We start from the raw sequence: 16,850 nt of genomic DNA on the forward strand, positions 1-16,850 counted from the left end.
TATACAAGGAAGCTGTTACTGACATATAATGATCGCTAGATGGCGATTCTTCCACGCGTCATTCAGTTGGGTGTAGAGACTCTCGATATGCCGGGTGAGTTTAAACTGTTCACTGGACGTTCAAAAATAATATTATTATAATTAAAAGATATTAAATAATAATAGTAATAATAATAATAATAAGGACTTCCTGTTTGTTTCTGTTCATTTGTGTTGATTCATTGTTCATGTGTTTCACCTGGGACTGGGAGTACTAAAGGAGCGTAGTTCCCTTTGTTCACTGCCGTGAATTGACTCTACTGGAATCCCTGTGACGCTCGGGGATTCCACACACGTTACCGCCGTGTTCAGGTCAGCTCTAGTTTTGCGGCCCATGTTTAGGAGAGATTCTCAATCCAACTCTGAGGCAAGCCAGGTACGTTCGCTTCCTGCTCAGGTTTCATGGTGACCCAAGTTCTAGGCAGTAGGTTCAGATTAGGTTGGCCTTGTTTTCTGGTCTGGCAGCTGGTTCCCCAGCTACCTTTGTTTGTACACAGAGCTCGGCTCTGTCCTTAGTTTTGTATCTCCCCCCTCTGCCCAAGCGAGGCTTGTGGCTTTGTGTTTATACCCCTTTAGTTCTCCCCCTCGTTTCACTCTCGTTTAGCTCCCTGCTCCTCCCAGCCCCAGGTTTTTTTTTTTGCCATCTGATTTGTTGCGTTTTGGTTCTGTTCATGGTTTTGCCCATGTTGCTGCACTTTGTTTTTCGGATTCCGTTGTTTTGTATTCGGTTAATAAAGTATCTTGCTTCGATTTCCATCTCTGCGAGTGTTCATCCCTTCAGGTCTGGCCAGGAAAAAATCCAGGAAATCAGATGGTAGAATTTTGAAAGAATTTATTTGTAAATTATGGTGGAAAATAAGTATTTGGTCACCCATAAACAAGCAAGATTTCTGGCTCTGACAGGCCTGTAACTCTTCTGTCCTCCACTCGTTACCTGTATTAATGCCACCTGTTTGACCTTGTTATCTGTATAAAAGAAGCCTGTCCACAGCCTCAAACAGTCAGACTCCAAACCTAACCATGGACAAGACCAACATTAGATAAACATTAGAGCTTAGAATGTTGGGCTGATTTAAATACAATCAGGGTCATAAGTATTTGGACAGTGACTGAATGTGTGGTATTTAGCTTCAGTACACCACCTCAGGGGATCTGAAAAAAGTAGTCACACCTTGGCATCGCCTTCCACACTTTCAGCTTCCTCTGGTTTTTCTGTTCTTTCTGTCATTAGCAGTGCAAGCTGTTGTAGGAACCCGTGTGATGAGTATCACAGATCTGCTCCTCAAGGGTTGTTTTAACAACAGCAAGATTTATTTCCTATAGAGATGGTACATTTATCCTCTGAGGTGTATTTTTAATAAATTTGTCTAATATTTTTAACTGTACATAATTATTAAATATACATATTTTAGTTTCAGGATTTGAGGAATCGTTCCTCTGCAGGTCAGTACGGCCTCAGGAGGAAACTAGTACCTACTAGACGGCTGAAGTACTTGGAGGAAGCCTCTGCATTAGTTGATGTCATCACTCATGTTTCTCGCACTAACCAGGTTTGTGCGTGGATCACGTTTCCTGTCAATGTTACCATAGTGTATATTTACAGGTAAAGCTGCCTAAATACACCAGTAAGTAGGAAATGATGATAGACTAAAATCATTATATGAGAGAACGCTCCCAGCAGGAGAGTGTAAATCACCATGTCAGTGTAAATATGAGCTAATAGAGGTAATAAGAAATCATTTTATATATTTATATATATTAACACCCAAGTAAATCCTCAGATTCAGAGATATATAGTAATGAAGTAGAACTACTTCAGTACTGTACTTAAGTACTAAAATACTGTATCTGTATCTACTGGAGGATTATTTTATCTCCTACTTCCACTTTTACTTCACTACATATTTTGGATGAGTTTAATACTTTTACTCTGTTAGATGTTTATGTGCTGCAGCTGCAGTGAGGACACTAACGCTAGAGCTCTGTAGTTTATTCCGAGATGGAAGAACCACTAGAAGAAACACCACCTTCCCCACCTTCAAATACTCGTATGTGGCCGAATGGCCAGAGATCTTTTAGCTGTAGTCTAGTTTACAGAGAGTGAAGCTCAGGGTTTTAAGCTGCTCTCCTCACTGCTTTTACAGATGAAACTCTTGTATGTGGCAGGTTGAGTCAGTTTTGTTCAGCTTTCTCTCTTTTGGGCGAGTTTGTTTAGAGAGTTAACTGAAGACTCGTGTTCATGAACTCCGTCTTCTACAGTTCTGTCCTTCTACTACAGCCAGAGGAACTGTGACAGTCCTTACGTCTGAGCATTTGAAATAATAAAAACAGTGATACTCAGACTTTTGACTGCTTTCTGTAAGAACTACAGAACACAAAACTGTACTTTTACTTTCAGTACTTAAGTGGAAGTACATAAGTATTGCATGTAGTTACTTAAGTCTGGAGCTTAAAGACATTTCTGCTTCTACTCAAGTCACTTTTTTGATAGAGCACTTGTACTTTTACTCAAGTCTGGGTCTCTAGTACTTTCTACATGTCTGCTGAGATTGTATTTTGCATGTGAGAAAAACAGATTTAATATAAAAAACACATGAAAGCATTTGTTGGTGGATTGTGGGTCCGCGCTTGCGCAGATCACATTTGGATGGGTAGCACAAATCGGCAGAACACCAGTCTTCTGCGGAATGGCTGAGGAGAGGTGCGTACAGCTTGAGCTCTAGTTCTTAAACTGTTTAAAGAGTTAAAACTCATGATATGCTTAAAAGAAGAGAAAGCTTTAGTGAAAGCAGACTCGTTTAGCATTGATTATGAATTGAGTGTCAGACTTCATGTTGAGTCTACAGGCTTCATGTTCAAGGACTTTTACGTTGACACCCGATTCCTGTTATCATGTTCTGATTTGGGTCACCTGAGAGCTGGGGTACAAAAGGGGAGCAAACGCCAAGGTCTGGGCCGAGAATTACTCTTGCGACGTCAAGCGTTATGTTGGCCTCACGTTCATGAGACTTCTAGGAGAGTCTACGGGTTTCGGTAGTGTATGCTCTATCGGAGCTGATTCAGAAGGAGTTCGCTGTCTGGTTCACTGGTTGGTCGCCAGTAAGAGTCGGCGTCCGGTTTCCTTGCACTCTAGTCACGTAAGTTTATCAGCGCCTGACGAGCGCGGTTTGGGTTCCTGTACCTAAAGGTGCACGTATTTGTCACTGTACAGTGTACACAAATGTGTCCTCCGCATTTAACCCATTTGGTAGTGAACACACACTCACACGCACACATGTGTTAGGGGCAGTAAGTACACACACACACACCCAGAGCGGTGGGCAGCCAACTCCAGCGCCCGGGGAGCAGAGAGGGTAAAGGGCCTTGCTCAAGGGACCAACAGTGGCAGCTTGCCGAGCCCGGGAATCGAACCCACAACCCTGTTATCGATATCCCGGCGCTCTAACCGCTGAGCCACCACTGCCCCCACAAAAAGATTGGACGCTTCACGATTTTGCGTGTCATCCTTGCGCAGGGCCATGCTAATCTTCTCTGTATCGTTCCAATTTTAGTATATGTGCTGCCGTAGCAAGCTTCCCCCCTCCGTTAGGTTGGCCCAGCCTCGCGTTGCTCCCTGGCTGCCTACCAGCCTCAGGTGGCCTTCAGGTTTTGCCCGCATTAGTTTGTCACGTTTGTCTTGTTTATCCCTCTCTGTTATTGCTGCACTCTTGTGTTTTCCCCTGTTTATTTGATTAAAACGTTATCATGCATCGCACCGTCCCTGCGAGTGTTCACCCGTCCATGTCTAGCTTAGCCAGCATGACAGTGAGTATCGGTTGAATGCAGTGGATTAAGGTTTGGCCTCTATGCAACCTTAATATCTTGTACAGAAATGGTCAACTTATATGTAAAAATAAATAGTAATATTTTAAACTGTGCAAAATAATTAATAATAATAATTAAACATTTGAATTTTAGTTTCAGAATTCAAGAAATCATTCCTCTGCAGACCAGTACAGCTTTAGAAGGACAATAGCACCTACAAAACGGCTGACTTGGAGGAAATGTCTGCATTAGAGCTGCTACATCGAATCTATAAAATTGATAATAATCGATTATTAAAAGTGTGCTTCAACAGGCGTGTTTAAAGCTGTACACTGGAAATCAAAATTAGAGAACAATGTATGAACACTTGATTTTTGCAGAAATAATGCAATCTTCATTGGTCAACATTTGAAGGATTTTTGTTAGGGATATACCATACCACTAGAACAGCGTTTAACAAAATAACCAAAGTATTCAACAACAAATCTTTATTTCACAAAAAACACAATAATCAAAATTAGAGAACAGCAATGACTGTAGCACAGAGAAAGATTACAACTACATTTTCTGAAGGTTACAACAGTCAGTAGGAAGTGTACAGCCATGTGCTCTGAATGACTTCAGCACATATGTGGTTACAGGACATCACTAGTCTCTCACTCTGCTCTGGTGTGATTTTGGTCCACTCTTCTTGCAGTTTCTTCCACAGTTCGGTGACTGTAGTGGGTTTCTTGGCCATAACTTTATCACCAAGGGTTTTCCAGAGGTTTTCTATTGGGTTTAGATCAGGATTCTGAGCTGGCCATTCATTGTTTCAATGTTTTCAGTTTCAAGGAACTGCTTTACCCGTTTTGCTGTGTGACAGGGGGCATTGTCACGCATGAAAATTGCTGGCTGATTGAGTGACAAATGCAAGGAAGGAACCACGTGTTGTTGAAGAAGGTTCTGATACACACTTGCATTCTCTCTGCCATGTAGCTATATGAGAGGCCCAACTCCTGCTGCTGAAAACATTCCACAACCCATTACATTTCCTTCTTTACACACTTTGGGTTCAGTCTTTCCCCAGCTTGTCAACGAACATAATGTTTCCTATCAGACCCAAATAAATGAAACTTGCTTTCATCACTAAAGTGAACTCTGGAACACTTTTCCTCTGTCCACACAACATGCTCCTCAGCAAAGGTTAATATAGCCTTTTGATTCTTTCTGCTAATGAGAGGTTTGGTCACTGCAGAGTGGGATTTCAGTCCAAATGCTTGTAAACGTTGAACTGGTGAGCAATTCCAGCTGCAGTGTTGAACCGATTGCCCATGGAGATTCTCCGCATTATCCTGTCCTCTCTTGCATTTGTCTTTCGTGGACGACCAGCCTTCTAGGGGGACTTGAATGAGTTTGTGGTGTTGTAAAGATGCAGTATTCTAGAAATCACAGACTTGGAATGACCAACTTCTCTTGCTATGGCTGATAGGGTCACCCTTTTGGCCTTCATCTTGACAACCTGCTGACGGAGGGTTTCAGTCACTTTGGAACGGCTTTCCATCTTGCAAAGTCAGTGAAAACAGGAAAGTTTTGCTGCCAGTTAAATAGGGTTTGTCAGATAATTAAGGAAATTAGCACCACGTGCCAGATTAACACCAACAATTTGCAGGTGTCTGAGAGTGTTCTCTAATTTTGATCAGTGTTCTTTTTCAAAAACCTCATTTACGTTTTTATACTGTGCATTAGAATATATGCAACTCATGAAATATGTTTAAAATACTGCTCACTCCTGTTAGGACAAATTCACATAGGACTACATTGTGACCTTGACATTTAGGAAATTGTGTGTTGTTCTCTAATATTAAACTCCAGTGTATAAATCCGCACACAGACTGAGTAGTGACTGTAGAAAGAGACACAGATGTGAAATAAATGCGCACACATTTTTCACATCCCAAATAGAGAACATGTCCGGTAAAAAGAGGGCGTCTGGTCACCCTGCTTAACGAACCTCTTCGTCTGTCCTGATCATTTATATGATCATTAAATCAGGATTTCTACTGGAGCTTTCCAGCTGCTGGTCTTTTAACACAGGTTTAACTCAGTCTGATATTAAACGGTATATTTGCCATCTGCTGGTCACTTAACCACATTACATCAGCGCTGTATTTTCCCCTCACAGTGTTTATCATTTTTAACATTTTTAAATTATACTGATATTGAATTATTCAATCAATGATTTTACATGAATTTAAATGTATTAACAGTGATGGCTTTTAACAGATGTTTTTCAATTATTAAATGCTGGCACTGAATATATAGTTATAAATAACATGTTTACCAGAAACGAGCAGAGATGCTACGACAAACATATGTCTGCCCTTGCTGGAGTAACACCCGTGTAATTGGCGCTTTGTCGCCGTCTAGCGGCCAGAATCTGTAACTGACTGTATCAATCATAAAAGAAATGAGAGGCTCCTTTCGTTTGACCCAGTGACTGCTGCTGCTGGAGGAACAAGAATTACCAGAGACCCTCTCGTATTGTAGATGTCTTTTGTTCAGACGCTTTGGAGTTCAAAACAATTACAATTACATTTTCTTATTATTAATTAATGTAAGGATTTCTTCTGCTTTAGTAATTAAATATTAAAGATGATTCCTGCCTGAAAGACCAGTAAAACATTCAAACATTTTTAACCACTGAAACCACTGAAGTCTTATAATTGTTGATTAAAAGTGTGTTGAGTTCTGTTCTGTGTTCCAGTGAGAGCTGTTATCTGTATAAAAATGATGAATCATTTATAAATTACAATTTTGAACAGCTTCATATAGACCATATAATTTATAAATGATAAAAGCAAAACTTTATTCAGATAAAAACATCTCAGTAAAGATCAATTAATATCTTTCCATAAATTTTAATCTGGCATATAAGTATGACAGCTGTGTGAAGATGGGCAATTTATCATGTGCAATATTTTAACCAATGGGACAGTCGGGGGGGGATAGAGGTGTCGCGGCACCGGCCCGTCTGACCTACTTCCACCTAGAAGCGCTAAGGAAGTTGTTACTGACGTATAATAATCGCTACATGGCGCTTCTTCCACATGTCATTCAGTTGGGTGTAGAGACTCTCGATATTTCAGGTAAGTATAGACTGTGCTTATAAAAACAATATCATAATGTTATATTACATAATGAAAATATATAATAGAATAATCCATTTATAATATAATACCAAAAGTACATTTAAATATTAAATAATTGTTTACTGTTGTCTACAAAATATTGTTTCCTCAAAATACCACTTCCCTTCTATTACCATAAAGGTAACACTAACAAGTGACTGTCATTATTTTAGTTAATTTAGACATTTATTGTATTTATTAATTATTATTGTATTTGGTATTTGTATTGGTATTTGTTTTCTAGAAAGAATTCATAATCCTGTGTGAATAATTCATAAGAGTATTTTATGGACAATCAATTCTTTAACAGGCTTATTTACTATTTAAGTGGTGAAAATGCACACAGACACATCAGTGGAACGCACCTCGCACCAGCAGGTGTTACAGTATAAGAGCATCACAAAGACTATAAACCTTTGAGAAACTGCCCTTCTAGAAAAAAATAGCATACACTAGCAAACCAGACCAGCATAAACCAGTTTAGATTTAATTAGATTTAATCCTCAGTTTGGAAAAGTAGAGATTTAACAGGTTTTGGGAGGCATTGTTGGCAGCTGATGATTAATCGACTTTTATTAATGCATTTGAAATTGATTAAAGATGAATGAAGATGACCTAGACCCAAATATGTGATGTCCTCATACATTATTAAAACTACTGTAATGAAAGAAGTTGGAATGTTACTTTTTACCTCTGGAAATAGATGAAAACAGACCACTTTACACAGTAAACCCCAAATCTCAGAATGTCTTTATTCCGCCAACTATGTTACAATTTTACTTGGTGAGAGCAACACAAGTATGACATGTAACAAAAAAAAAAACAGACCGTTAACAAGTATTATACTAAAAGAGAAAAACACACGAAACAATAAATAGAATAAATAATAAGTTAAAACAGTAATAAAGAGCTAGGTTTATAGATTAAGGTGTGAACCCTAATGTAAAATTTACAGTTCTATTATTAAGCTTATATTTCACAATTGCACATTTCTGTGCCAAAGTTCATGACAGTACATCAGTTATGAGAGAAAAAAAGTACACAACAAAAAAGGAGTTAAAAAAAGTGATGTTTGCTGCTTTTCCTGATCTCAGTGTCTTCGCCTCCTCCTTTTCCTCTTGGGCTGCTTAGGCAGTGGCTCTCTGCTTGTGTCCAGTTCAAAGTGAGGGGTGAAGCTTGTCCCAGTTGGTGAGCTGAAGACCTCTGCAATCTGGACCTCCATACTCCGAGCGGGACAGCGGCACTCCTCGCACAGGCGTTGCTTAATTTCTCGGCCTAGCTGCAGGCTGTAGGGATGGAGATGTCCTAATGGAGTTCTGAGCAGAGGGTCCACCACAGAACCAGAAGTGAGGTCTCTCTACCAGTGGAGCTCATCACTGGGACTGAGTCAGGAGCAGTGGGTGGACTGACAACAGTCTGAATCAAGAAGCACAAAAAGAAGATTCAGATGGACAGAACCTTGTTGCCGGGATCCACCATTACGTGGGGGGGGGGGGGGGGGTTGGGTATGAACCTGGAACACAAAAAAAATGAAAATACATATATAGAAACGTTATGATCACCTATGTGTTACACAGAAGCAGACCGATATAAAGCAAAAAACAAACAGTTGCAGAAGGACAGACCCTTGTTGGCCACATCTACCATCAGGATGGGGATCACCTACCTGTTAGACAGTTGCACACAGATAGACAGTGAGCCATACACAGGTGAAGATGGATGGACCCTTGATGGACAGATGCACCATCAGGGAGGGAGAGGATAATGACATCCTCAGAACCTGTAAGACAACAAATAAAGTCAATACGGGTTTTGAAACTGAAAGATCACTTAACTCTAACGCAGTTGCAGAACAATAGACAGCGAGCAAGACAACTGCAGATGGACAGACTGTGGTGGCTGGATGCATGGTCAGGGAGGGAGGGGCTCATGGGGTCATGAACATGTAAAACAAAAAAAAGAAAATACATGTATAGAAACTGAATGACCACCTACCTCTTACACACTTGCAGACAGATAGATAGCGAGCCACACACAGTTGACTTGAAGTTAAGAAGAGAGGGAGCCATTGGTCCTGAAAGCCTATAAGACAACAAAAAGGCAATACATGTATAGAAACTGAATGATCACTTACCTGTTACACACTTGCAGACAGATATTAGCGAGCCACACACACAATTGCAATAGACAGACCCTTGTTGGCTGTATGCACCATCAGGAAGGGGAACTGAATGATCACTTACCTGTTACAGAGTTGAAGAATGATGGACAGCGAATCACACAGACTTGCAAATATATTTGTTAGAAGGATACACCTTCAGGGAGAAAAAGATGTTGATGGACTTTTTCAGAACCTGTAACACAAAAAAGAAAGTTAATACATGTATAGAAACTGAATGATCACCAACCTGTTACACACCTGCAGACAGAGAGTAGCGAGTCACACAGTTGCAATGGACAGACCCTTGTTGGCTGTATGCACCTTCAGGAAGGGGGGAGCCATTGGTCCTGAAAGCCTTTAAGATAACAAAAAGTCAATACATGTATAGAAACTGAATGATCACCAACCTTTTACACACTTTCAGACAGATAGTAGCGAGTCACACACAGTTGCAGATGCACAGACCCTTGGTTCATGCGGTCCGAAAAACCTGTAAGACAAAAAAAAGAAAGTCAATACATGTAGAGAAACTGAATGATCACCAACCTGTTACACACTTGCAGACAGATAGATAGCGAGCCACACATACAGTTGCAGATGCACAGACCCTTATTGGCGGTATGCAGCATCAGGAAGGGGGGAGCCATTGGTCCTAAAAGCCTGTAAGACAACAAAAAGTCAATACATGTATAGAAACTGAATGATCACTTGCCTGTTTCAGAGTTGCAGAAAGATGGACAGCGAACCACACACAGTTGCATATGAAAATATATTTGTTAGAAGGATAAACCTTCAGGGAAAAGAAGAGGTTGATGGACTTCTTGAGAACCTGTAACAAAAAAAAAGTCAATACATGTACAGAAACTGAATGATCACCTACCTGTTACACACTTGCAGACAGATTAATAGCAAGCCACACACAGTTGCAATGGACAGACCCCTGTTGGCTGTTTGCACCATCTGGAAGGGGGAGCCACTGGTCCTGAAAGCCTGTAAGACAACAAAAAGGCAAAACATGTATAGAAACTGAGTGATCACCAACCTGAAACACACTTGCAGACAGATAGTAGCGACTCACACACAGTTGCAGATGCACAGACCCTTGAAGGAGAGATCCACCATCAGGAAGGGAGGGAGGAGGTCATGCTGTCAGAAAAACCTGTAAGACAAACAAAGAAAGACAATACATGTATAGAAACTGAATGATCACCTACCTGTTACACACTTGCAGACAGATTAATAGCGAGCCCTTGTTGAATGTATGGACCATCACGAAGGGGGGAGCCATTGGTCCTGAAAGCCTGTAAGACAACAAAAAGTCAATACATGTATAGACACTGAATGATCACTTACCTGTTAAAGAGTTGCAGAATGATGGACAGCGAACCACACACAGTAGTAGATGAAATGTATTTGTTAGAAGGATACACCTTCAGGGAGAAGAAGAGGTTGATGGACTTCTAGAGAACCTGTAACACAAAAAAGAAAGTCAATACATGTATAGAAACTGAATGATCACCAACCTGTTACACACTTGCAGACAGATTAATAGTGAGTTACACACAGATGCAGATGAAAATATATTTGTTAGAAGGATACACCTTCAGGGAGAAGAAGAGGTTGATGGACTTCTTAAGAATCTGTAACACAAAAAAGAAAGTCAATACATGTATAGAAACTGAATGATCACCAACCCGTTACACACTTGCAGACAGATAGTAGCGACTCACACACAGTTGCAGAAGCACAGACCCTTGAAGGACAGATCCAACCTCAGGAAGGGAGGGAGGCGGTCATGCTGTGCGACAAACCTGTAAGACAAACAAAGAAAGTCAATACATGTATAGAAACTGAATGATGACCTACCTGTTACACACTTGCAGACAGATTAATAGCGAGCCACACACAGTTGCAGATGCACAGACCCTTGATGGACAGATCCTCCATCAGGAAGGGAGGGAGGCGGTCATGCTGTCCGTAAAACCTGTAAGACAAACAAAGAAAGTCAATACATGTATAGAAACTGAATGATGACCTACCTGTTACACACTTGCAGACAGATTAATAGCAAGCCACACACAGTTGCTATGGACAGACCCTTGTTTACTGTATGGACCATCAGGAAGGGGGGAGCCATTGGTCCTGAAAGCCTGTAAGACAACAAAAAGGCAATACATGTATAGACACTGAATGATCACTTACCTTAACAGAGTTGCAGAATGATGGACAGCGAAGCACACACAGTTGCAGATGAAAATGTATTTGTTAGAAGGATACACCTTCAGGGAGAAGAAGAGGTTGATGGACCTCTTGAGAACCTGTAACACAAATAAGAAAGTCAATACACGTATAGAAACTGAATGATCACCAACCTGTTACACACTTGCAGACAGATTAATAGCAAGCCACACACAGTTGCAGATACACAGACCCTTGAAGGATAGATCCTCCATCAGGAAGGGAGGGAGGCAGTCATGCTGTCAGAAAAACCTGGAAGACAAACAAAAAAGTCAATACATGTATAGAAACTGAATGATGACCTACCTGTTACACACTTGCAGACAGATTAATAGCGAGCTACAAACAGTTGCAATGGACAGACCCCTGTTGACTGTATGGACCATCAGGAAGGGGGGAGCCATTGGTCCTGAAAGCCTGTAAGACAACAAAAAGGCAATACATTTATAGACACTGAATGATCACTTACCTGTTACAGAGTTGCAGAATGATGAACATCAAACCACACACAGTTACAGATTAAAATATTTGTTAGAAGGATACACCTTCAGGGAGAAGAAGAGGTTGATGAACTTCTTGAGAATCTGTAACACAAAAAGAAAGTCAATACATGTATAGAAACTGAATGATCACTAACCTGTTACACACTTGCAGACAGATAGTAGCGAGTCACACAACGTTGCAATGGACAGACCGTTGTTGTCTGTGTGCAACATCAGGAAGGTGGGAGCCATTGGTTCTGAAAGCCTGTAAGACAACAAAAAGTCAATACATGTATAGAAACTGAATGATCACCAACCCGTTACACACTTGCAGACAGATAGTAGCGACTCACACACAGTTGCAGAAGCACAGACCCTTGAAGGACAGATCCAACCTCAGGAAGGGAGGGAGGCGGTCATGCTTTGCGACAAACCTGTAAGACAAACAAAGAAAGTCAATACATGTATAGAAACTGAATGATGACCTACCTGTTACACACTTGCAGACAGATTAATAGCGAGCCACACACAGTTGCAGATGCACAGACCCTTGATGGACAGATCCTCCATCAGGAAGGGAGGGAGGCGGTCATGCTGTCCGTAAAACCTGTAAGACAAACAAAGAAAGTCAATACATGTATAGAAACTGAATGATGACCTACCTGTTACACACTTGCAGACAGATTAATAGCAAGCCACACACAGTTGCTATGGACAGACCCTTGTTTACTGTATGGACCATCAGGAAGGGGGGAGCCATTGGTCCTGAAAGCCTGTAAGACAACAAAAAGGCAATACATGTATAGACACTGAATGATCACTTACCTTAACAGAGTTGCAGAATGATGGACAGCGAAGCACACACAGTTGCAGATGAAAATGTATTTGTTAGAAGGATACACCTTCAGGGAGAAGAAGAGGTTGATGGACCTCTTGAGAACCTGTAACACAAATAAGAAAGTCAATACACGTATAGAAACTGAATGATCACCAACCTGTTACACACTTGCAGACAGATTAATAGCAAGCCACACACAGTTGCAGATACACAGACCCTTGAAGGATAGATCCTCCATCAGGAAGGGAGGGAGGCAGTCATGCTGTCAGAAAAACCTGGAAGACAAACAAAAAAAGTCAATACATGTATAGAAACTGAATGATGACCTACCTGTTACACACTTGCAGACAGATTAATAGCGAGCTACAAACAGTTGCAATGGACAGACCCCTGTTGACTGTATGGACCATCAGGAAGGGGGGAGCCATTGGTCCTGAAAGCCTGTAAGACAACAAAAAGGCAATACATTTATAGACACTGAATGATCACTTACCTGTTACAGAGTTGCAGAATGATGAACATCAAACCACACACAGTTACAGATTAAAATATTTGTTAGAAGGATACACCTTCAGGGAGAAGAAGAGGTTGATGAACTTCTTGAGAATCTGTAACACAAAAAAGAAAGTCAATACATGTATAGAAACTGAATGATGATCTACCTGTTACACACTTGTAGACAGATTAATAGTGAGCCACACACACTTGCAGATGCACAGACCCTTGAAGGACAGATCCTCCATCAGGAAGGGAGGGAGGCAGTCATGCTGTCAGAAAAACCTGTAAGACAAACAAAGAAAGTCAATACATGTATAGAAACTGAATGATGACCTACCTGTTACACACTTGCAGACAGATTGATAGCGAGCCACACACAGTTGTTATGGACAGATCCTTGTTGACTGTATGGACCATGAGGAAGGGGGAAGCCATTGGACCTGAAAGCCTGTAAGACAACAAAAAGGCAATACATGTATAGACACTGAATGATCACTTACCTTAACAGAGTTGCAGAATGATGGACAGCGAACCACACACAGTTGCAGATGAAAATGTATTTGTTAGAAGGATACACCTTCAGGGAGAAGAAGAGGTTGATGGACTTCTTGAGAACCTGTAACCCAAAAAAGAAAGTCAATACATGTATAGAAACTGAATGATCACCAACCTGTTACACACTTGCAGACAGATAGTAGCGAGTCACACAAATATGCAATGGACAGACCGTTGTTGGCTGTATGCACCATCAGGAAGGGGGGAGCCATTGGTCCTGAAAGCCTGTAAGACAACAAAAAGGCAATACATGTATAGACACTGAATGATCACTTACCTGTTACAGAGTTGCAGAATGATGGACAGCGAACCACACACAGTTACAGATGAAAATATTTGTTAGAAGGATACACCTTCAGGGAGAAGAAGAGGTTGATGGACTTCTTGAGAACCTGTAACCCAAAAAAGAAAGTCAATACATGTATAGAAACTGAATGATCACCAACCTGTTACACACTTGCAGACAGATAGTAGCGACTCACACACAGTTGCAGATGCACAGACCCTTGAAGGACAGATCCTCTATCAGGAAGGGAGGGAGGCGGTCATGCTGTCCGAAAAACCTGTAAGACAAACAAAGAAAGCCAATACATGTATAGAAACTGAATGATGACCTACCTGTTACACACTTGCAGACAGATAGTAGCGAGTCACACAAAGTTGCAATGGACAGACCGTTGTTGTCTGTGTGCAACATCAGGAAGGTGGGAGCCATTGGTTCTGAAAGCCTGTAAGACAACAAAAAGGCAATACATGTATAGACACTGAATGATCACTTACCTGTTACAGAGTTGCAGAATGATGGACAGCGAACCACACACAGTTACAGATGAAAATATTTGTTAGAAGGATACACCTTCAGGGAGAAGAAGAGGTTGATGGACTTCTTGAGAACCTGTAACCCAAAAAAGAAAGTCAATACATGTATAGAAACTGAATGATCACCAACCTGTTACACACTTGCAGACAGATAGTAGCGACTCACACACAGTTGCAGATGCACAGACCCTTGAAGGACAGATCCACCATCAGGAAGGGAGAGAGGCGGTCATGCTGTGCGAAAAACCTGTAAGACAAACAAAGAAAGTCAATACATGTATATAAACTGAATGATGACCTACCGGTTACACACTTGCTGACAGATAGAAGCGAACCACACACACAGTTGCAATGGACAGACCCTTGTTGGCTGTATGCACCATCAGGAAGGAGTGAGCCATTAGTCCTGAAAGCCTGAAAAATAACAAAAAGGCAATACATGTATAGACACTGAATGATCACTTCCCTGTTACACACTTGCAGACAGATTGATAGCGACTCACACACAGTTGCAGATGCACAGACCCTTGAAGGACAGATCCACCATCAGGAAGGGAGGGAGGCGGTCATGCTGTCCAAAAAACCTGTAAGACAAACAAAGAAAGTCAATACATGTATATAAACTGAATGATGACCTACCTGTTACACACTTGCAGACAGATTAATAGCGAGCCACACACAGTTGCAATGGACAGACCCTTGTTGACTGTATGGACCATCAGGAAGGGGGGGGCCATTGGTCCTGAAAGCCTGTAAGACAACAAAAAGGCAATACATGTATAGAAACTGAATGATCACTTACCTGTATAAATAAAATGTTTCATTGTTACAACTGAAAGACGGTGGTCACGAGTCTCCTTTCAAAAGAAGTCCTGCTCCGAAGAAGTAGAAGAACCATGACCACGTTTATTGAGGTACCTGTTGGAACAGCCTGATAAAAGTGTGTTGCAATAATCTAACCGTGAGGTTAAGTGTGTATTAGCTTTTCTTCATCCTGTAGAAAAGGAATTTCTTAGTTTGGCAATGTAGGCTGTCCTAGTTATTTAGCTACATGTTGCTCAAATGATAGATCTGAATCAAATAAGACACCAAGATTTGTAGCTGCTGGACCAGAAATAATGCAAAAAAACAGCCAAGTCTAACATTTAGTCTGAGTTTACTTCTAGTGTCTTTTGGACCTAAAAAGAGAACCTCTGTTTTGTTACTGTTAAGGAGAATGAAGTCATGTGGCATCCAGAGTACATCCTTCACACAGTCCTCAATTTTCTTTAATCTAGAGTTACTATCAGGTTTGGCTGATATATAGTGCAGTGATATAGTAATGCAGTGTCATCTGCATCTGTAAGTTAACATCCTGTCTGCTTATAACTGCCCTGTGGTAACATCTATAATGTAAATAATAGATGCCCTTAAATAGAGCTCCATATCGGACTTCTGTGTAATTTAGAAATACGGACTGATAGGGTTTGTTTAGATATGATTTGAACCACAATAGGGCTGTTTCTGTGATTCCAACTATGTTCTCTAATCTTTCAAAGAGAATAGTGTTATCTATAGTGTCAAAGGCTAAACTGAGGGCGAGTAGGGCTACGTAGCCTTGATCAGAGGCAAGAAAGAGATCGTTTGTAATCTTCACTTGGGCTGTCTGAATCCAGATTGGAATTTCTCATACATTTCATTTTTACTCCGGTATAAGCAGAGTTGTTGAGCCACAGCATTTTCTAATATCTTGGACAGAAATGTCAGGCTTGAGATGGGTCTGTAATTGACAGTACACCAGGACCAAGATTTAGTTTCTTAATTAAAGGTTGTATAACTGCAAATTAAAGGGATTTGGGTACATGGCCTTAGGTAAGGGATGAATTTACTATTGTTAAAAGAGGTCTGATTATAATTGGGAGTAATTCTGTCAGTCTTTTGAAGGGAATCGGGTCAAGTGTACAGGTTGTAAAATTTACTGAGGAAATAGTTTTTTGTTAGTTCTGGCTGTGGAAGTGAGTAAAAGACTTCCAGCCTTTGTTCTACAACTAATATTTTAACTCCTGTTCTAAATCAGCTACACCAGGTGACAACCATGTTTGCTTTAATAATGAGTGTTGGATTTGTTGTCAAATGTTCTCTATTTTATTATTAAAATCTTATTATAAAAATATTACTGGTTAAGGTAGTAGGGATCTGGGGTTGAGAATCTGCCCGGCATACCTGACTTAGGGGGAAAAAAAGGAAACCTACGTATCAATTCTTAC

General features: G+C 40.8%; 1 non-coding gene across 1 annotated transcript; it reads right to left on the reverse strand.

The window, feature by feature from the left end:
• Positions 1 to 3,508: 3,508 nt before the first annotated feature.
• On the reverse strand, positions 3,509 to 3,610 carry LOC140534966 (U6 spliceosomal RNA). Its single transcript, XR_011977506.1, has one exon. It is a non-coding gene; the product is annotated as a U6 spliceosomal RNA (small nuclear RNA).
• Between the last annotated feature and the right edge of the window lie 13,240 nt (positions 3,611 to 16,850).

Source organism: Salminus brasiliensis, chromosome 14 (genome assembly GCF_030463535.1).
Source record: "Salminus brasiliensis chromosome 14, fSalBra1.hap2, whole genome shotgun sequence".
Taxonomy (NCBI): domain Eukaryota; kingdom Metazoa; phylum Chordata; class Actinopteri; order Characiformes; family Bryconidae; genus Salminus; species Salminus brasiliensis.